This window comes from Watersipora subatra, chromosome 8 (assembly GCF_963576615.1).
Source record: "Watersipora subatra chromosome 8, tzWatSuba1.1, whole genome shotgun sequence".
In the NCBI taxonomy this organism is placed as follows: domain Eukaryota; kingdom Metazoa; phylum Bryozoa; class Gymnolaemata; order Cheilostomatida; family Watersiporidae; genus Watersipora; species Watersipora subatra.
The window spans coordinates 40,946,919-40,970,854 of NC_088715.1; positions in this window are offsets into that span (position 1 = coordinate 40,946,919).

Sequence of the window (23,936 nt, forward strand, 5' to 3'; positions counted from 1 at the left end):
CTCATGACATGACGCCATCACTTAGCGTCGTGACCAAAAATGGTAGCCTATTTGCTCTCATATAGCGACAAATATTGCCTAGCAAATTCTATCAAGCTCGTGTGGCTTAGTTAATAAGGTGTCGAACTGGTGAGTGGGAGGTTCCGAGGTTCAAATCTTCTGTTTCACGGATTCTTTATTTCAATACTTTAATAGCTATAGATGGTCATATGCAACGACGGATGACCAGAATTGGGAAATTTTTCCCATTTGTACGTACTGTCCACAGACATATATATGAGCTGCTTTCTGTTTGTATATACGGTCATTATGCATACATATAAGGCACTTTCACAAGCATATTTTCATGCATCAAAATGTATAAATTCCTATAGTCTTCCCTAAAAATCTGTCAAGAGCTCAGTATTTTAGCTTTTGCAATACATGGGATGTAAACAATTCCTGCTTGAGCCGCATTCACTCAGACGGCACTAGAAATACGTATTTAGTTTAATCTAAATCTCGTATTGTGTAACGAGTAAATTAGGAAAAACAATTCTTAATGCATTTTGATTATCAATTAAAATTTAAAGAAACTCATGTAACGCCTTCTTTAATAGCAGAGCTGTTGCTATGCGCTAACTTACCTTCTTCTTGGGAAGTGGTCTGTGATTCTTTCAACTTAATAAATGAAGATGTGGTGCTGTTTTCATTCTCTTGTAACTTCCCCTCTAGGCTGATTAATTCTTGTGAAACTTTTTCTACCGATGCTACGGTCTTACTAATGTTAATCATCAGCTCAGCGTTTGTTATCTTCAGCTCAGCGTCAGTGAGCCCCAATGACCTAATCTTATCATTTGATGCCTTTATAGAGTGACCATGCTTCTGTAACCGCTGTCCAATTTCGTTTAACGTTTGGTTCAACCGTTTATTTTCTACTTCAAGCTTTTTGCTCCGCAGCTGAAGTGTTTCTAGTTTACTACTACAAATTTCCAACGATTCTTTGTGTTGTCCTTGCAGCGAGTTGAGGTCTCGGATAGTACTGCTGAGATGTTGAGTAGAGAATTCCAGCTTATGCTCCAATAACTCCATCCTTTCCATAACTTCAGCTAGTTGCCCCTCTAGTTGCTGGTCAACTTGAGCAAAGCGTGAAACAAATACAACTGCTACCAGAGAGAGCAGATCCATCTCACTTGGTTATGACACAAATCTTTCCTTTGCTCGTCTGCTTTTCTTTTTAATGTCAAGCGCTTTTCTATGTACCTGCGACATCGGCGTGCATAAACTAATATATGCTTTTGCATTCTTTCATTTACTTGAAGCCTCTCTTTGTGCTCTTGACATGCTTGAATGATTTGATTCAAAAACTCCGTCGAACACTGCAACTTTTTAATTTGAGCTACCCGTGCTAAATATTTTGGTTATGGCCAGGTGGCCCTGTGTTCGAGCCAACTCATTCGGATGACTCAAATTGTCTTGACTAGTGCTGAGCACAGATAATAAAACTCGTTGAACTCGCGGGTTTATCTTCTCTCGAGTCTCGGGTTATAGAAAGTTTGAGTTCTTACCATTTGGAGTAATATACATATGTATATACACGTACATATGTATATACATATACTAGCTGTGCTACCCGTCGTTGCCCTGGTAATAAAAAAGTCTTTGGACAGAAAGTTTATATGTGTTTAATATATAAACACTGCTATTGCCATTGATATTTGCCATTGCTAGCTGGATGCGCAGCGTTGCCCCAGTATTAAAAATCAGTCTATAAACAATGAGGGTAATGTAGTTGTCTGCCACTTGCTATTAGCCTGGCTCATTGCCAATGGATAATTTGAGTAAGCTTATTAATAAGAGATAACTACTTGCTCTAACATTGAGCACGCATAAAATTAGCTACCCTCCATGATGCTGCGCCATCCCGTTACATTGTAATGGAGAGCGGTATATATAAATCTGGACAGGACAGATAGCGCAGTTGGTAAGGTATCGGGACAGTGATCATTAGATCCCATGTTCAAACCCAAACAACTGCATCCTTCTGGCAGTCCTTAGACAAGACCCTTGCTTGTATAACGTCTACAACCTCCATGATGAGTGCAATAACCAAAGCCATGCCGGCTCTGACGTTGCTCGGTCAAACAAGGTCCGCACTGCCTGTAGCTGAACCAGGTCAGGGCAGTAAAAAATGGGCTACTGGTTCAAAACGGATGAAATGGAGTCAGACTGATAACACGGACCTTATGCAGTGCTACTTTATGAGTGAACCTCAAAAGTGGGGCTATATGGGAAGGATGCATCAACTGTGGATAAACAAACACCCTGAATTGTTATTAACCGCTAAGCAACTTGTAGCTCAGAGGAGTAACATAATCAAGTAGCACCTCATATCAGAACTTGAAGTAGATGAAATTAGGGAACAGTTCACCCAAGTAACCTCGACCAACGAGTAGTGCATATCAACACACACCATCACACATACACAATCTTGCGTTGACTCACAAGCTGAAGAAGACATGCACTTTGACGACCCAAGGGTGAAGGAGCTTGCGGAAAATATCATCAACAAGATGCCAGCTGCTAATGATTATGGAAGCAGGGTACCACTACGGAGAGTTAGCAAGATCATACCAAAGAAGCTGTTAGAAGACATTAACTTGGCACTGGAGTCAATCTCGACTGGATCGATCAGTGAGACTAATGGCTTAATCTACAGTACAGCAACCGTCGTCTTGGAGGAGATGGGTATTAAGCCACTGTCAACAAGGCTTCAAGCCATTCCATCCTGGCAGCAGAGGCTACAAAATAAGATCAAGGACTTGCGCAAGAAAGTTAGTAGGCTCAGTGAAAAATCTAACCACATTTTGGAGCGTTCAAAAAGGGAAGCCACAATAAAAGCTCTAGAATCTGCCAAACAGCAGGTAGTAGCACTCTCAGCACGACTGAAGATGTACACCAAAGAGCGGGATAACAAGAGAATGAACAAACTGTTCATCAATAATTCATCTAAAGTGTATTCTCAGTTCAAAGGTGAACTGCGGAGGCCAATGGCAGATCCTCCCCGATCCAGCACCTCAATGTTCTGGAAGAACATTTGGGAGAAAGAGACTACTCATAACACCACTGCAAATTGGCTGAAGAGGCTTAAAGAGAGCCACCAACACACTGTGGCTCAGCAAGGACTCACCATCAGCAAAGTGGACATCAAGTGCAGAATGCAGCGTATGAAGAACTAAGCAACACCTGGCCATGACATGATTCAAGCCTTCTGGTTGAAAAAATTGACATCACTTCACACTAGAATGGCTAAGCAGATGGAATGCCTAATAGAAGAAGGCGACCATCCGGAATGGCTGACCAAAGGACGAACTGTACTTCTGATAAAAGATCCAAAGCAGGGACCGATTCTCAAGAACTATCGACCAATAACGTGCTTGCCCACCACCTGGAAACTGCTCTTCTCAGGAACAGTTGCAGACAAACTGGAAGAGCACATGAGTCACTATATGACCAGTGCTCAGAAAGGAATTGGGCGCAACACCCAAGGAGCCAAACGTCAGTTACTGGTGGATCGGACGGTCTGTCAAGACAGCAGGAGAAGGCATACCAATCTTGCCATGGTTTGGATTGACTACAAAAAGGCCTATGACTCAATTCCCCATAGTTGGATACTTGAGTGCCTCAGTATGTACAATGTTCACCCTGCTCTTGTGGCATTCATCAAGAAGTCAATGACCAAATGGAAGACGGAACTGGAGGCTAATGGCAAAAAGCTGGCGAGTGTAAAAATTAATCGAAGCATCTATCAAGGTGACTCCTTATCACCGCTGCTTTTCTGCATATGCCTAAACCCTCTAAGCAATACGCTGGAGAAGACTCAATATGGGTACCAGTTGAAGAATGGCACCAAGATAAACTACTTCTTCTACATGGATGACATCAAGCTGTACGCTAACAAAGAATGGGACATTGATTCGCTAATACACCTCACTCAGCAAGGACATCGGAATGACCTTAGGTATTGAGAAATGTGGAAGGCTAATTCTTAAGAAAGACCATTCTATGCTCACAGATGGCTCAAGAATGCCAAATGGTAACATCAAAGATATAGAAGAAGGGTACAAGTACTTGGGGATTATGCAAAGCATAATCAACCACGAAGCCGAGGTACGTCACAAAGCCATTACTGAATACAAGAAACGCCTTCGGCAGGTCTTACGGAGCTAGCTCAATTCCAAGAACCAAGTCATGGCAATAAATACCTACGCACTGCCAGTAATAAGATATCCAGCAGGCATAATAAAGTGGGCTGAGGAAGCCATCAAGGAAACAGATATAGCAACTCGTAAACTGCTGACCATGCATGGAGCACTCTATCCAAAATCTGATACTACTAGATTGTATCTTGATAGGAAAGATGGCGGTAGGGGACTCAAAAGCGTACAGCAGACAGTGAAAAAAGAAGAGCAAAACATCAAGGCCTATGCAGCCTCCATGGCCACTTCAGATAAGTTGCTAGCTGAATTTCAATCGGCTGCTCTTACAATGGACTTTCGCCCTGATGATGAGGAAATTGACTGGTTCACGAAACCTCTTCATGGTGCTTACCACCGACAAATATTTAAGGTTGGCGATCTTCACTAGACATATATGTGGCTGAACAAAGGAAACCTAACGGCCAATACAGAGTCGCTATTCATGGCAGCCCAGGAGCAAGTGCTCCCAACAAGGCAACTCTAAACAAAAATCTATCACACTAGAGACGATCCTAGATGCAGACTGTGCAAAGATGCACCTGAGACCACCCAACACATCATCAGTGGATGCAAGCAGCTAGCAGGAGACGCATACACTGAGCGGCATAATCATGTCGCAGGTGTTGTGTATAGAAGTCTATGTGACGAGTATGGTCTTAATAAACCACAACACTGGTGGGAAGCTTGTGGTAAGGTGAATGAAAATGACCGCGCTAAAATCCTCTAGGACTTCTACATCCGGACTGACTAGTATGTCCTAGCAAATCAACCAGATATAGTGGAGGTGGCCAAGGAGAACAAAATGGCTACTATAATAGATATAGCAGTACCCAATGGCTACAATATAGCCAGCAAAGTAAAAAAAAAGTAGAGAAATATCTCCCTCTTGGAGAAGAGGTTGAAAAATGCTGGGATGTAAGAACAACAGTAATCCGAGTAGTCAGTGGGGCACTGGGCGCAATAACACCGGTGCATAAAATGTGGCTTGCCCAAATACCGACAGCAATCAACTCAGGTGAGTTGCAAGAAAGTGCGCAATTGGGAACAGCTAAGATCTTGAGGCGAGTGCTCAAGCTCCCAGGTCTCTGGTAGGAGACCCGAGTTAGAGAAGAAACTACCACCCATACGGGTTAACCGAGGTGAGGAAACAATTTAAAAAAAAATCTATATATATAAGTCTATATAGATTTTTTTTTAAATTGTTTCCTCACCTCGGTTAACCCGTATGGGTGGTAGTTTCTTCTCTAACTCGGGTCTCCTACCAGAGACCTGGGAGCTTGAGCACTCGCCTCAAGCGATGATCATGATTATATATATATAAGTCTATATATATATAAATCTATATTTATAAATTTATATATAAATCTATATAAATCTATATATATAAATATACTAGCTGTGCCACCCAGCGCTGCCCGTGTAATAGAAGAGTCTTTGGACAGAAAATTGATTTGTATTTAACATAAAACAACATTTGCCATTATAACTTTCAAAGTACATATCATGGGAGAAGTGTCTTGTGTAGTTGAAATAATTTAGGAGAAAAATAAAAACAACTGTAAAGGTTTTAAAACTTTGTCAAACAACTGTACCTTTCAAGCTAGTAGCCTGGCATATTGCCAATGGGAAATCCCACTAAGCTAGTTAATAAGGTTAGGCTTCCAATGACGGTAAGCCATGACTTTGAGTCTGTATTGTTGTCCAGCTCAGCTGTTCTAATAATAGCTATAGCCGGATTACCAACAGACGACACACAAACTTTGAAAAATATATATATATAGATTTATAAATCTATATATAAATCTATATACATGCATATAAATCTACTAGCTGTGCTACCCTGCACTGCCCGGATAATAAAGAAGTCTTTGGTCAGAAAATTGATTTGTATTCAACATAACAACTTTTGCCATTCTAAATTTCAAACTACTTATCATGAGAAAAGTGTTTTGTGTAATTGAAATAAATTAAGAAAGAAAATAAAAACTACTGTAAAGGTTTTCAAACAACTGTAAGTTTAGAATTTTATAACTTGAAAGAAGTGTTTCATTGAAATAAATTAGAAGGAAGGTAAAAATAAAAATGTAAAACTGTTTAAATGTAAATGTGAACTCATTAGAGAGTAATGGCTAAATATAGTCTATTTCGCTACGATTACAATCAAAAATAGTTTGGTATACAATTATATGACTTCAGTTCGTTGCAATGTTGGCCTGTAAAAATATGGTAGGCTGCAGACGTTTATACAGTGGTATAGAAACCCATAGTCATTATCTAATGCAATTACTTCCTCCTGGTAAAAATCATCACCATTAAAAATAGTACCAAAACACTAGTAACCATAAGTACCTGCAATGACTTTAGTGGTAGCTGTACTAGCTGTGCCACCTCGCATTGCTCGGGTAATAAAAAAGTCGCACAGAAAAGTGATTTGTATTTAACATAATATAATAACATTTGCCATTCTAACTTCTAAACTACATATCATGAGAAGTATTTTGTATAGTAGAAATAACAAAAGAGAAAATACAAACAACTGTGAAGTTTTTTAAACTTTGTCAAACAACTTTAACGTTAAAACTTCATATCATGAAAAAAATGTTTTGTGCAGGTTAAATAAATTGAAAAAATAAAACAACTATAAAAAGGTTTAGCTGTAAATGTGAAATAATTAGCAAGTAATAGCTAAGTTAAGCCAGTTTTGCTACGATTACAATAAAATATGATTTGGTAATGACGCACAATTATGAACTGAGAAAACAAAATAAAAATTTGTGAATATGTTGAACTATTAATAACAATTTGCTGCATAGAGGTAGGTGTGTGTATAAAAAAAGGTTGCTGTTCTACCAAAATCTATCTATTAAAACCTTGAATACAAGAATACTGGTACCACTTAATGCGTATACAAATGTAAAAATGAGACATCCGACCGTCTTTGTCTGACCTAACGGAGAGATAATGTCGAGGCTATTTCTACTCGAGATAATACAATTGTCCGCGTGAGAAGAATTGGCCTTGACCTCAGACATAGTAATGGATCTTTACGAAAAATATTTTTTAACAGGAGCATCGTAACGCGAGGCCGCACTGGTAAAATAATCAGCAATCTCTATAGCTGGAATGACAGACATACTTAGAGAAATATATATATATATATATATATATATATATATATATAAATATATATATATATATATATATATATATATATATATATATATATATATATATATATATATATATATATATATATATATATATAGAAGAAACATATGTATATACACATGCATATACATAAAATAATACTAAGTAATACAGCTGCCAATAATTTAGAAAATCAAGATTCTAAAATTATTCACAACTTGTTTTTATGTCCCTGTTGAATGACAATGTAATGAGGGCCTGTTGACCATTTGTTGAGCCTTCCGAAGCCACAGCTGGAGGTATGGGAAAAAGATTCCACAGTACAGGCCGGACAGGCATCGACTGCTCACAAGCTATGAATAGGCTAAAATTGTGAACAGTTATCAGACCTGATGGTCTCTCGCAGCATAGTAGACTGTGAGGGGCCAGTCCATCTATCTGTCTGAAACCAGAGTTGAAACTGGGACAGAGGATTGCTTCATGCAGGGTTCAAGCTCGTGAAATTCAGTTTCATCTCTGACACTGTAGAACCTGAGCTAACAGGCAGACTTTCAGTATTTTAGAATAATTGTGTAGATACTTATTCCATGTGCTTTATTGGCCCACTTAATGACCTCTCACAGCACACTAGACTGCAAGGGTACTAGTTGTTCACGCAGTAAATTATATAAATTAGAATTGTTTCCTTCTGTTCTTGTAGTGACAACTCCTCATTAGAAATTGTATTAACTATATATTTAGTTTATTACTGTTTATTGTTTTTTTCTCTCTCCTCTTCCTCTTGCGCTGCATCACACAATAAATATTTTATCTAGCAATCCCTCCAGCTAGTCTAATAAAAAGTCAGCATCTGAAGCCTACTAGCTCACCTGAGACACCATCTCTAAAGAACAATATTGCCACTATTCATATAGTTGTCTTCACTTGCTTGTAAATAGTTTTTTTAAAATCCTTTTTATGGTAATCGAAATGGTTTGGAACAATGGGTTAGTTATGTTCTAGATAGCAGCATTATGAGATTCAAAGTTCAAGCACACGAGACTTATTGGCAGAAAGACAACTGGATGAAAATAAAATTGGTGCAAGATACATATTCATTTAGGCGCTACAATTAAAGTACATGCTGCATTATAAATAAAACGATTATAACATTTTACTGTCAAAATTTATTAGAAATCAAATGCTGGCCAAAAGTTCAAACTATCTCCTAAAAGTATTACTTTTGTTTACTCATTTAACTAATGTTAAAAGTATTTCGACTCATTGCAAATCTACATCATGTTCCTGCATATATTATTCCAACTAATGATCTTTCCAAACCTTTGCATCTTCTTACTCTGCCTATGATAAATGTTTACTTTACTTCAATTCAAGATTTTTCATGGTTTGTGTCTTCTTTTTTTACTTGACAGTTACAAGTTCTCAACTCATTTCAACTTACATGATATGAACAAATTGCATACAACCACTAACAATTATTTTGAAGATATCATTGCCATAATACTCTTTCTCAAACCTTTACAAACATGTTTCAAAACAACTTTTTGAGCCGCCAAACTATCACAAGATAAGTAATTACCAAACTATCATAAGATAAGTAATTACCAAACTATCATAAGGTAAGTAATCACCAAATTGCTGTAAAGTAAGTAACATTTAATTTAATAGAACAAATAAAGTATTAGGCTGTTAAACAGAAGTAAATGTGATTTAGCGTCCTGCAAACGGCACAAAAACATGAGTGTTTTTACTGATGGCGTTTTTGCATGCGATTTCCTCGGCTATGCATTGCCTGCCACTGATGCTAACTGAGCTATTAGCAATCAATCGATTCGAACCAGAGAAAGGGGTTGACTTATACAACTGGTACATGTTGTTACCCAAATTTTTAAATCAAACTTTAGACCTCGACTTGTACCCCGGGTTGACATATGCACCAAAATTTACGTTATTCTAATGATCTTGATTGTAAGAAAAAAGTTTGATAATTTAGTTGCGAACAGCAAAAATTTAATGAACAATTTATGTCTGCTGTGCCTAGCCGCTGTTTCTCAGCAGTCAGCTTGTTTGCTAGAATGGTAAAGAACATCCAAGGATGTGCTTTTGTCAATGGTGATTAGCTGACGCAATAAGCCTATGTGCAGAAAATTCAGTTAAAAGCAGTTGCTAATGCTTAGTATAGCTTTTGTTAGCAACACAATCCTCCCATGACCAAACACGAGCAAAGCAAGTGTTTGGTCGTGGGAAGGCTTCATAATGAATGCATATGTGCACACAACTCCTGAAAAGTATCCACCAACGGCCATACCCAAACCCTTGTACCAAAATCCCATCAAAAAAATTAACCATTTTCCTGTGGAGTCATTTAAGTATAATAATGATACAAAACACATATACACCTATTTAAATATGTTACAGTCTTTGAAAATTCTCGACAATATCCTAAAACTTACTCTTCTGATCGGATGATACATAACTAGAAAGACTAATTTCGCCTAAAATCGCCATTAAAACCTGACAAGCCTTTTTAATCAAAATTAAGACCGCCCAACAAAACGCCCATAAAGCCGTGTGATAGATAGTAGAACCATAAAGCTGTGCGCATTTCACAAGAAAAACATGCACATTTCACCAGTCTATGGCATTGTCCAATTGCCGAAGGTTTCTGTAATAAACGTAGACCGTTTGAGGCGTAGACCGTAGACCGGTTTACAGGTACGAAAATGTGGTACACAGTTTATCAGCCTATGTTTTTTTGTCCAATTACTGAAGGTTTCATTAAATTATCTAGAACATTAGCCAAATTTCTTCACATCTTATGTACAAGCTAGGGCCGAACTACAATGCCCCTTAATGACAAGAACATTTCTTTATTTTGCTCCAGTTTGCAGAAAACTTCCAGACAGACACAAGTGAATGCTAATGCTTGCTTTCTATTACAGATCGCTGTCAAAACAATTCTACATTCAACACAACCAACTTTCAAACTGTGTATATTACACAGCAGCTTGCCATTTTACTTCTAATATTGCATTTCTCCTATTGCAGGGAGAGATATAAACAGATAATCTTTTCCTTTAATTATTGCTGTTTGTTGTACATAATAACACCCAGTACATTACAGCTACCATTGCAGTTCTCCTATTGCACTGCATTGCCAATTGACTGCTAATATTGCATTTCTACTATTGCAGTGCAGAGATACAATAAACATATTTCATTATTGCTGTTGTTAGTTAAATTACATATACAGTACAGTAGGTTAGGCCTACAGCTTTAATTAATATTTATTTTATTGTTGTAAAACATAGGTTTGAGATAGTAGTAGATTAGGTCCGATTTTTATACAACCTTTTGTTTTGCATAATTGACCTTTTGAATTTCATTTCAAAACAACTTGACAACTACCATGGACATACAACCTCCCAGAACACCATGTCGTTGCAGTGGCCGTCCATGTGTCTCCCAATTATTACAGCGCAATAGTAGGAGAAATAGGTCTTCACAGCAACCATCAACATCAAAATGCTAATGTTCAACAACCCTCTACTCATATTAATAACAACAACTCACCTGATTCAGAGAATTCTTTAGTAGATGTTGTAGGCGATGCAAATGACATGGACTTGGCAGCCCCTTTGTTTCCAGATGATGATCATGATTTCATGGACATCATTGACCATGAAAATATTGCACCAAATACTGCACAAAACAACATTGCTTCTCCCAATGCTGCTCCCTCCATCACATTCCTCATTTCCAATTTTTAGATTGTCCTGATTTTCAAGAACTGCATAACAACTTTCTAGGCAGACTTGACAACAGCATATCACATCTCACATGTACTGGATGTAATGAGAAACACTTCATTACATACAATGATCAAATACAATTATGTCATACATGCCAACAAGTTAGACCTGACACTGTTAATAAATTCAGTGCAGCCAACGATATGGACCCAGGTCCATCTGTTGAATTGTTATGAATTGTCACTTTGGTTGTGGGCTGTATGACAGAAGAATTTCTAGTTAATATAAGAACAGTGTCTGCCCTCCGTCTGTATGCAGTCACAAACAGAGGTCTTAAAAAGATTGCACTATGCAGGTTTCATACCCATGACATTCATATTAGCAGCCACCGAACAACATCCTGCACTAATCACCCGCATTCTGGCTTTTAGATTAGTTGTGCACCTGACAATCTCTCACAGTAAATTAGACGGCCAGGATACTTGGAAACTTGAGAAACAAGAAAAAATTGAAAAGTTTTGCAAAGATTTTAAATTTATGGAGACATTCTTAGTTGTCTGGTAGATGCTAAATTCCTTAAATAGCTTACTATCTCACTTTGTGTTTTATAACAAAACAATAAGCTCAGTTTCATTTGCTTAGCTGCCATTTTACTCTTATAAACCTTACATATAGTTTGGAAAATTTTTTAGTTTACCCTAACAACCCTATTTAATGAAATAAAATTGTTTCTTTTGTATTACTGCTATAGTATTGCATACTTTGCTTTCTGTGTTACACACCACTCAGAAATGGAGCATGCAAAATGTTTTATTCATTGTGTGATCAGCAGGAAACAACTATTGTAGGATAAGAGATGTGCAAAGCAAGTTGAACGAAGAGCCGCATTCCACAACATGCAAGTATTTCTGTTTTTTAGGTAAAGTGAACTTTTCATTGTGCAATTGGATTACGTGTTCCGGTGTCACTAAAATGCTTTCAACTTATTAATCGCCTTATAAAACGCAAATTCAGGTTTTAGTTCGTCACAGGTGCCCACACATCTCTTGTTTATACAACAACTTTAAAAATTATTGGAACACTCGTACGCCGGACACCATAAATTAAAATTTTTGCTAGAAAGATTTTGTATAATAAAAATGTGAACATTGATGAAAATTAAAACTACTTGTTCCTAGTAGCTGTCGTTAGTTTTATTGAAAGTGAATTATAGCTTTGCTTTTCAGCTTAATGAAAATTGGTCTAGTTCAATTAGAAGATCAAATTTCTTTTTATAAACTGATAAAATGGAACACTATTAATGGTATCAAGTGTTCCTCTATATACTTATCTATCAAAAATTGAACTACGAAAATATTTTAGGAAGCGAAATTTAAAACTTTCTCATAAGCTGCTAGTCGACTCACTTTTTTGCATTTAGTTTGGTGCCGATAATTAAATTTTTAGATTTAACTTTTAGCCGATAATTAATTTTTAGCCAGAGTAATACAAGATGTAAAACTAAATAAATATAGCAAATGCAAAAATATATTATCCATTTATATTGTTGTTGAAGGATATCTTAGAGGTTTCTAACACTAGCTTAGCAAATCTAATCAGTAAAGAACAAAGTTTATCTTTGTGATAGACTAGCATGAGTATCTTAACTTGTAATCTCAGATTTTAGACATAATGTTAGGTGATAACACCATGTGCATTAGCTTGTGTCAACAATCGCAAGTCTTATGGCGAACTGTGTGTAAATAGTCCCTTAAAGCTTTGGTGTTAAGGCTATTGGAGATTTGCCAAAATACATTCAAGGGACACTGCCACAAATTCTAAAAAATTGGTTCTTTGTGAATGTCAAGTTGTCCCATAGACAAGTTTGCCAAACAAACTTAAACAGTTTTGCTAAAACTTAATCAACTTTTATCCATTTTCGATTCTAAAAAACTGGTCATAATTTCACAGTGTTGTTACTCATTAGTTTAAAAGCAACTGTCTACAAGTAGCAAATACATTTAAGTTATCTGAGAAGCGAAAGATTTCTGATTATCTGTTAAAGACATAAACAACGTCTAGACATGTTGTACCGCTGACCAGCAATTATACACCTAAATACACAATAAAACGTAACTTTTAGGTACCGTAAACTAAAGCTTAATTGCTGATGACATGGTGGTCCTGGAGTTCCTTACAGAAACGCAAACATCAAACCTCTAAGATAAAGCAGATAATCTCAGTAAATGGTGCGCTGTCAATGACCTTCTGCTAAACTCTAAAAAAGACTAAAGAGTTAATCTTTAGTAACTGTCGTGATAACTCTGCTGTTCATGATCTAGTCATAAACAACTCGTCTATTGAGCAGGCGTCAGAATTCACCTATCTTGGCACAGCTCTGAACCAGAAACTAGACTTTAAAGCCAACACTGAAAAGTGTGTATCCAAAGCTTGCAAAAGTCTACATATGAGTAAACTGCGGCATGCGGGAATCAATGCTAGTCTCATCACAAAATGGTATAAATCTTTTATTGAAAGTGTTCTGACTTACCATCTGACAGTTGTCTTTTTCCAACCTACCAACGACTCTAAGAAGTTATTACAAAGGGTAGTAAAATCAGCTATGAAATGCAGTGGCGTTTCAAAATTGCAATATATCCAACAACTACATGACTGCTGCCTAGCCACCAAAAGCATCATAACATCACAAGCCATCAATAACGTCAGAAGCCATACCATGTTTAGTTTTGACAAAGCTACCCTCAGAACGTCTGTCTGTGATAAAATCTAGAGTGAACCTACGCAAACACTGTTTTAGATCTAAGTGTATACCATATCTGAATCCCATTTTAACCAAGTAATATAATTTTTATGGCTTTACATTTTATTTTAATCATGTATTTTTCAGTCAGCATCAGTTTTTGATGAGCACATATACAAATATTTTATTTCTCTTACTGAGACAAGTACACGCACTTACTTAATTGCCAATATGCTAATAATTTTTTTGTTTTTGCATTTATCTTGGTAAGATCTGTGACATGAAAACATCTGTAGAAAAGTTTAACATAGCAATATTGTAACTGAACAGATATAGTATACGTTGGCCCATAAAGTTGACCTTGACTTTAAATTCAAGTATTAGAGAGTTATTAAACGTTTGGTATCTGTTTCAGCCGTTGAGTGCTAATCGGATCATATTTGTAACGCATATACTCTGGGGGAAAGATGGAGAGAAACTTAGACTGTTCTAAATTGCTATTTAGCCATTGGACAATTATGCATTGGTCTCCCACTTTCACTAGCCAATAGTCTTTTATTTTCTAATCTGTCATATATGTTGTCGTTAAACGCACCACATATGGTTACACGCCTGTCATATAGCAGTGGTAGTAGCAGTATCACCAGCCAAAAAAAGTCAGCAATGCCTAAGTTAATTGCGCTTTCTACTCTAATTGTTTGGATATCTCTTGCTGAGCCACTACTTTTGGTAAGTATTGAAACAATGTGTGGTGATTTTGCTAGATTTATTTTATTGAGAAACTAGCTGTGCCACCCAGCGTTGCCCGTGTAATAGAAGAATATTTAGACAGAAAATTGATTTGTATTTAACATATAACAACATTTGCCATTCTAACTTTCAAACTACATATCATGAGAAAAGTTTTTTGTCTTATAGACAATGAGAAGTAGTGAGAGTTTTGCTATTAGCCAGTTTAATAATGTGAGCGAACAGCTTCTCGTGACGTTATGCTATACCCACGTCATACGTAAAGCAATTAGGTATTGTCTGATATAATGACTTACGTTGGCAGGCTAGCTATTCGATTTCCGTAGTCTAGTGGGCTAGGCATAAGACTGGTGAATGGCTTGGTCCGAGATCGAATCCTCTTCGGTACGGAATGTTTATCCCAAAATTTTAAGATCTGTAGCAGGATTTCCGACGGCACACGGACACACGGACGGATTTTGAGAAATATATATAGATGTTTAACTAATTCGATTCAATTTAAAATATCGATCATTACAGATAAAAGTAGATAAAACATGTGTGGAGTGTTTCCTTGGCTATTTATTAGTTAGGATATTACCATATTAACGCTTGATAATTGTAACATTAGAAATACTGTATATATATTAACAAAAATCATAATGTTAAAATTGCATAATTAACAATGGTTATTGACATAATAAATGAAATGATGCCAACATCAACCCCAAAAAAAGTTAATGATATTATTTTAATACAAATAATGGCAGTGATAATATTACCGACATTGTTATTAATAAAAATGTCATTGGTAATTTAATAATAACAATGTTAACTACAATTCTAATGATGTTAATAGTAATATATCTAACATTATTACTGCCAGCACTGAAATATACAATGTTAAAGAAAATATTTTATACTGCAAAGGTTCTACACATACAATTGTGCATTTTAACTGATTTTATATATTTGCTTAACAGTGCTTTAGGGAGTAATCCTACTTGGAAATAGTAATGAATCTTATAGGCAGTTGAGCAATTGTTTTAAATTGTGTTTTTTGTTAAAAGATTAAAACGAATGTATTTTGCAGTTTGAGGTTTCATGAAAGATGTGAAAATTTTTAGCTGTAAAATAATGAGGCTCTGTGATTGACTTCCTTGTATGAATAATTTTGCTATATGTTTACCATGAAACAAAGCAGGAATCAATCAAAACCTTCAAGTTACTGTACATTTAAAGCTAGCAGAAAAACAAATTTTTTGAAATATAATAAAAGTGAAATTGATATTGAGCACTTTTTTTAAACAGTAAAAGATATAGTAATTAATTTAGGTATAAAGGCCTTGTGTTATTTTACCTATATGTGTAACTAAAGTAAACTTACACTACACTATTAAGCTAACTATACTGATCTTCATTTAACTTGACTTCGGCTCTCATGCAGAACTCTCAAAGAAGCCAAAAGGTTCAAAGTATTTTCAAAAGAAGCCTGATCACTCCGGTTCAGTTTGGCAACTTACCGTATGGTGAGTCAAACCCTTCATCTTGTGTCACAAGTTTCATACTCTTTTTGTATCTTTTGATATTGGTAATATGTTAAGTAGGAAATGTGTTAAAAAACATGCTTTGTATATATGCTACACCGAATGTATATACCATTCATATAGAGAAAATCTGTGTCTGTAGAGTGAATGTATTTACAGACCTCAGCATATAAAACTTAAAAAAAACCAAAATGTAATGTTGCGTGTTGTACTTATAATACTTAATGCTTAGTATCAGTTACTAAAACTTATCACTTAAACTGAAAAAGTAAAAGACACGAAAAGACCTTTAAATAAAGTATCCATAGACTTGATACTCTCTCTCCCCTCTCTCCTCCTCTCTTTCCCCCTCTCTTTCCCCCTCTCTTTCCCCCTCTTTTTCCCCCTCTTTTTCCCCTCTCTTTCCCCCTCTCTTTCCCCCTCTCTTTCCCCCTCTCTTTCCCCCTCTCTTTCCCCCTCTCTTTCCCCCTCTCTTTCCCCCTCTCTTTCCCTCTCTCTTTCCCCCTCTCTTTCCCCGTCTCTTTCCCCGTCTCTTTCCCCCTCTCTTTCCCCCTCTTTCCCCCTCTCTTTCCCCCTCTCTTTCCCCCTCTCTTTCCCCCTCTCTTTCCCCCTCTCTTTCCCCCTCTCTTTCCCCCTCTCTTTCCCCCTCTTTCCTCCCCCTCTCCTCCCCCTCTCCTCCCCCTCTCTTCCCCTCTCTTCCCCCTCTCCTCCCCTCTCTTCCCCCTCTCTTCCCCCTCTCTTCCCCCTCTCTTCCCTCTCTCTTCCCCCTCTCTTCCCCCTCTCTTTCCCCCTCTCTTTCCCCCTCTCTTTCCCCCTCTCTTTCCCCCTCTCTTTCTCCCTCTCTTTCCCCCTCTCTTTCCCCCCTCTTTCCTCCCCCTCTTTCCTCCCCTCTCCTCCCCTCTCCTCCCCCTCTCCTCCCCCTCTCTTCCCCTCTCTTCCCCCTCTCTTCCCCCTCTCTTCCCCCTCTCCTCCCCCTCTCCTGCCCCTCTCCTGCCCCTCTACTCCCCCTCTCCTGCCTCTTTCCTCACCCCTCTCCTCCTCCTTCCTCCCCCTTGCCCTCCCCCGCCCTCCCTCGCCCTCCCCTGCCCTCCCCCGCCTGTACTGTAAATGTACAGACTTAAAATGGTGTTTGGCTATCACTTACAAGCTAACAGACTATCTGAGGAGTTAGTTATACAGCTGATAGAGTGCGGTCTTTCCCTTTAATCATGAAATATTACCATGTTTAATGTTGTCTAATCTTTCCTTCTCCTATCTTAATGCCTAAGTAAGGTGATAAACCTGTGCGCATGAACTTGTGTCTTTCAGGATGCTTTGATTTTGGGAACACCTCTTTTATCTTTTGTTAACAATGTCTGTACAGTAGGTCTGTGTAAACAGATGATTAATGCAACTCTTATAAAAGCCCCATTGGGTTCATTTAGAAGGCAATGCTTATCATTTGCGAATAAAATCTCTCTGAATAATCTGTAAAAGTTGTTTGTAAGCGTTTTTTATTTCTAGGTTACTATTTATCTATAACTAATCCCACGAACACACGAGCGGAGCGGAAGTGTGGGAGCTTTTATGATAAATGCATGTGCACACAACTTACGAAAATTATTCATCAACAATGAGACGAACCCTCGTCAAGAAATTTCATCAAAAAATTTAAGCATTGGAATGTAAAGTCGTTAAAGTATAATAACGATACAAAACACATTTAAACCTATTTAAATATGTTACCAAGTCTTTGTAAACCGTCGGTATTATTTTAAAACTTTCCCGTCTGATCGGATTATACACAAATAGACAGATTAATTTGAACGAAAATTGCCACAAAAAGCTTGAAAAGCTCGGTTTAATAAAAGTTAAGACCGAAAATTTAAACGCCAATAAAGCCGTGCGACCGATTGTAGAACTATTTAGCAGTGCGCATTTCATGAGAAAACCGTGCTCATTTCATCAGTCTATGGCCATTTTTACTTGTTTTCGAATTTATTCGAAGGTTTCTGTAATAAAGGTAGACCGTTTGAGGCGTAGACCGATTTACAGGTACGAAATTGTGGTACACAGTTTATCAGCCTGTGTTTTTTGTCCAATCACCGAAGGTTTCATTATTTGAAACGTTAGCCGAAATTCTTTACAACTTATGTACAAGCTAGGGCCGAACTACAACGTCCCTTCATGACGAGAACATTTTTTATTTTGCTACATTTTTATACACATGAATGCTCCTACCCGCTTTCTGTTAAAGATCGCTTATCAAAACCATTCTACATTCAACGCAACCAACTTTCAAACTGTGTATAGTACACAGTAGCTTGCCATTTTACTTCTAATTTTGCATTTCAGAGTTATAATAAACATATTTCTTTATTGTTGTTGAATTACATACATTACAGTGAATTAGGCCTACAGCTTTATAACACTTTTATAACAGCTTTTATTTTGCTGCAGTTTGCAGAAATCTTCGAGACGCATGAACGCTCATAGGTTTTCTATTATTGCTGTATTACTATATTAACAATATTGGTTATTTTAATAATATCAGTTCATTTTACTTATAATATTCGCCAACATTGCATTTCTCCTATTGCAAGGGAGAGATATAAACGTGTAATATTTTCCTTTCATTGTTGTTGTTTGTCTTGACCAAACACTTTTTAAATAAATTTTCTAAAAACTTATATAAATACCACAACTTCTCGATATTGCTACCTATGACGTTTTGAAATGTAAACAAAATTGTGTATTGGTTTTCTATTATTACTATATTAATAAAATTGATTATTCTAAGAATATCAGTGCATTTTACTTCTAATATTGGCCAATATTGCATTTCTCCTGTTGCAGGGGGAAAATATAAACATCTTCTCCATTCATTATTGCTTATTGTTGTATATAATAACACCCACACCCAGCACATTACAGCTACCATTGCAGTTATCCTATTGCACTGCAGAGCCATTTGATTGCTAATATTGCATTTCTCAACCATCAGTACCCTTTATTTTTTTGCCAATATCTCTGGCCATCTCTTTGGTCGTGGGCTGTATGACAGTGGAATTTCTAGTATTAGACATAACAGTAACAACCCAAAAATATAAATTTGTTTAAACAGACACAAAAAACACTGAAATAGCTTTTATTTAAAATAAACTCATGATGGAACATATTTTATATAGTTTAAGTCTGTACAGATTTAGAAATATATTTATATTTATTTTACAAATGAAATCATTTAGCTATTTCTCCTCTTTCGACTTTTTCTTGTAATATGTAGTCTTTTTTCATTTACTTCTGTTTTTTCATTTTCATTTGTCATTTTCAGGTCTCTCATATCTTCTTCCACTACGTCCATCAACCTATTCCGTTAACTTTCTCTTAGGGCTCCTCTGTTTCCTCATCTGTTTATCTGTTTTCCTTCACACTCTTCACACTCTTCATATCTTCTCACCACCTGTCTAAACCACCTTAGCTTGCACTCTTTCAATTTCTTCCTAATCCTTTTAATATGTGCACTCTCCCTGATATACTCATTTTTTCAAAAAGAAATTATTTAGTTACTGCATTTTTAATAGAAAGCTAAAAACTCAGTGAAAAACTTTGCCATATTATTTATTATGTTGCAGCGAAGTTTAAAATATAATACAACAAAGCTAATTGCAGAGAAATACTAAAATGGCTGCTGAGTGGTCAATCCCAGCTCAACTTCAAAAGTGATTAAAGCAGTGTTAAAAGCATATAAAAATAAATATATGAATTAATGTTTTGCTAACAGCTTCTGCACTGAAAACTGATCGTAAATAAAACATAACCTTTTTGACAATGTTAGATTTTAGAACTATAGACTAGAGGCAGTTTCCTAAACTCCTCTATTGTTTGTTTTGCTTTGAGATGGAAATACTGAAACTGATTTATTATATTAGGTGGGATGTTATTTTGTATTTTGATTCGTACGTATTCTGTTATTTTTATTTTGTAACTCATTGTATCCTCATTAAATACTAAGCAAACACTAGCAATTTTGGTTTTAATTAGTTTTTTCTGGTGAATTAAAATATCTGAAAACTTTGCAGCCAAAATAGTTGTCAACTTTTGTACAAATGGTCAGTTGACAAATTTGAGAATTATTAATTCGTTTTAAATTGGTTTAGTTTTTAAACATAAACAACTAACAACAAATAACACATTCTTATTAGTAAACTCATTACAAAATATTGATTAACTTACAACAAAAGTTAGTTTTAGGTAAATTATTATGAATTACATACACATGTAAGACAAGTTAATAAAAAATTGCTTTTTAAATCTAAATGTCTAGTAGCCTTGCAGTGACAGCAAAAACCAACTGAAGCTATCATTTAGCTCCAATGTACTTGTAGCTAATAAGAATATAGAGATAAGTGATGTTTATATATGATATAAGTGCGAAAGATGGTGTAATTTGTTAGTAAAGCATTGAGTGAGAATTAGCCGTTCTTGTTAGTACATTTTTTTTTATATAGGGGCAGCTTCTTTATAGTTCAACTTCATGAATAACAATTAATTTTAATATTCTGACGAAGACTGGTGAATAATTTTATTTAACTGTTGTATTATTGAGAGTTGTCTACCCCCATGCTTATATTGTTGTTAACCACACCCACTGTTCAGGAAGATTCTAATGACTCATGTTCTATTGTGTGTGACTTATGAAAGACACTTATTAAATGTTGAACATTCAGACAAGCTGTTTTGTTTATCTAGCTGTAATAATCTAACATTAACTAATAGCTAATATCTTTCATTTCATGATATGATGACCTAAAATATATGAGCTGCTTTAAATATGTCTATCTTTAAGCGATGATGATATTTGTTTGAAAACAAAGGCTGTCAGATAATTGGTTAGTGAGTAACAAAATTTGACTAGTAGCTGTCGTAACCAAATATCACTAACACATAGTAGCAGGTTATAGCTTCAAGTTAACTGAGCAACTTTGAGTTATTTAGTTGAGGTAAAAATTTATTCTGCTAGTTACCGTAGTTTTTTTTGGGAGCTACAGTAGTGTGCAAAATAAATTGGACCCCTTTTGCTGGAAAAATAAAATTTTCGAAAACAACAATGTCATTCATTGTAAACTTAGTCAATAATCTTAAATTATATATTAAATTAATTCTCATTTACTCTGATTTTAAAAATGCAAATTAAAAAGTTGTAAAATGACTTTTTTGAATGATTATGTCAGCTAAATTCTGAACTTTCCATTTTTTAAGTGTTGAAAACAACAATCTGTACACTTATGACCTTACAACATACGATTTCATTTGCATGTTTTAAGTCGTATGATTTCGGTATAAGATTTGAAGTAAACAATAAAATGTATATAGTAAGATCACATCTGGTCTATTGTTATCGTCAACCATTTGAATAATGATTAATTTAATAAATAATTTATGGCTATAGATTAAATTCACATTGAGTGACAATGATGTGAATGAGAATTTTAGTTTTCCAGCAAAGAGGTCCAGTTTATTTCGCACGCTACTGTATAAGTATGTAGTCTAAAATTATCTTAGCATCAATAAACGAGTGCCATTTCTACTGAACTTTTGACAATAATACTATTTTATTTTAAGGGAACATCTGTGGAATGTGTCAGCCAGCAAAACCAAAGGGTAAGTTAAAACGATTTAAATCACATACTCGCTTGACATAGCATTCAAACCTACCAGCTATCTCACGGCATTCATCAAAGGCCTGAGGCTAGAGTAAACCAGCATACGATCATACTTATTACTCTACTCCTTGAACCATAACTACTTACTATTTCAGCTGTAGTATGTACCAAAGGCTACATCCGTAATCCCTACTCTATTTCAGCTGTAGCATGTACCAAAGGCTACATCCGTAATCCCTACTCTATTTAAGCTGTAGTATGTACCAAAGGCTACATCCGTAATCCCTACTCTATTTCAGCTGTAGTATGTACCAAAGGCTACACCCATAATCCCTACTCTATTTCAGCTGTAGTATGTACCAAAGGCTACATCCGTAATCCCTACTCTAACAGATGCATTAGACTTGTAAAAAGTTCCAAACATTGGGACGATGCTAAGAAGTACTGTGAGGCTAATGGAGAAACACTGGCTACATTTGAAACGCTGGAATCTGCATTCTGGCTAATCAATCTACGGAAAAGCAATGCAGGTAAGAGAGATATTATACTGATGAGCACATAGGCTCATAAATGCATAAGCGTATCATACGTATGAACGCATAAACGCATAAACTTATAAATGCGTAGTTGTACGCAGGCATAAACTGATAAACAATTAGGTGCATAGATGCATCATTGCATAGAGAAGTGAATACATAAAAATAAATGCATGAACACATACACACATGATCACGTGCAAACATAGTCACATGGACAAATAGACATATAAATGCATAGATTCAAAGATGTATAGATGTAATAGATGTATAGGCACATAGATGCATAGATGTATAGACTCATAGGTGCATATAGATGTATATACATCTAGATGTATAAATATATAGACTCATAGACGCATAGATGTATAGACATATAGATGCATAGATGTATAGACTCATAGAGGTATAGATGTATAGACATATAGGTTACAATGAACAATTTGATGTTGAGCTCTTGCTATTTGAAAACTGTAAGCATGTGGAAGAAGTTATAAATTTAGGTTACTAAGTCCCGATCTGTGAAGAAGATATAAAAGGCTTGACAAATTGAGAGAGTGTAAATAAAAAAGCTGCAGTTTCATTGTATGTGAGCTCTCGCAGCGTGAATCACCCAATAAACATAATTGTCTTTAAGTGATACAATGAAACTCTGTATATGGTATTTATCTATGTAATCACTTTTTGACATTTTGCAACATAAACGCATAGATGCAAAAGCACATTTATCTATATATAAATCCCAGTGTTTGTCTTTGTGTTAAACTCTTTGTTAAATCCACGCAGCATGGATTCGATCTTGGGACCTCCACATTTCGAGGCAGCGAACTAACCATTAAGCTGCACAAAATACAATGGATTTATTAGGCAGTTCCAAAGTCCAAAGTGACCAAATCAAGTTACCAAAGTCATTACATTGGTTAAAATATTCAGGCTTAAAGTGCTTGCTCGGGGTTAATAACTAGCACTTTTGCACTGTTGACCATTATGCCTAACGATTGTTACGCTAGCCCAAAATGCTGATATTATTTTATTATGGATTTTAGTAAAGATCTAGCTGTCTAGGTAAGTTACTCAAATTCATTTGGTAATATTTTTATTATCCGTGCAATGCTGGGCATTTAACCAGTAGACTCATAAATGCATAGACACATAAAAGTGGCTTTATGACACGCAGATGTTGTTAACAAATGCTAAAAAGTAATATAATCTGCCGATAATCTGTTGTGCATGTTAGTTAAATGTTTTTTTTTATGAAAAGGTTTCTTTTTGTGACCTCGATTTTTACATGACAATGACAGTTTTCAACAGAATTCAATTTATGTGATACAAACAATTTGCGTACAATATCTGACAATTATTTTAAAAGCATAATTGCTAGCTCATTAAACATTCTTCTACCTAATATCTGTTCTCTTAGCAGAAAAAAGTATTTTAAATGCTAAACGCCACACATTTTGTTTGATTTTATTGGCTAACTGTTGCTCTTTTTGCTTTAGGATTTTTGCATGGCATGATTTGGAAACAAAATAAATGTTTGAAATAAAATTATTGTCTATAAACAAAGGTATATATACATATATATATATATACCTTTGTTTA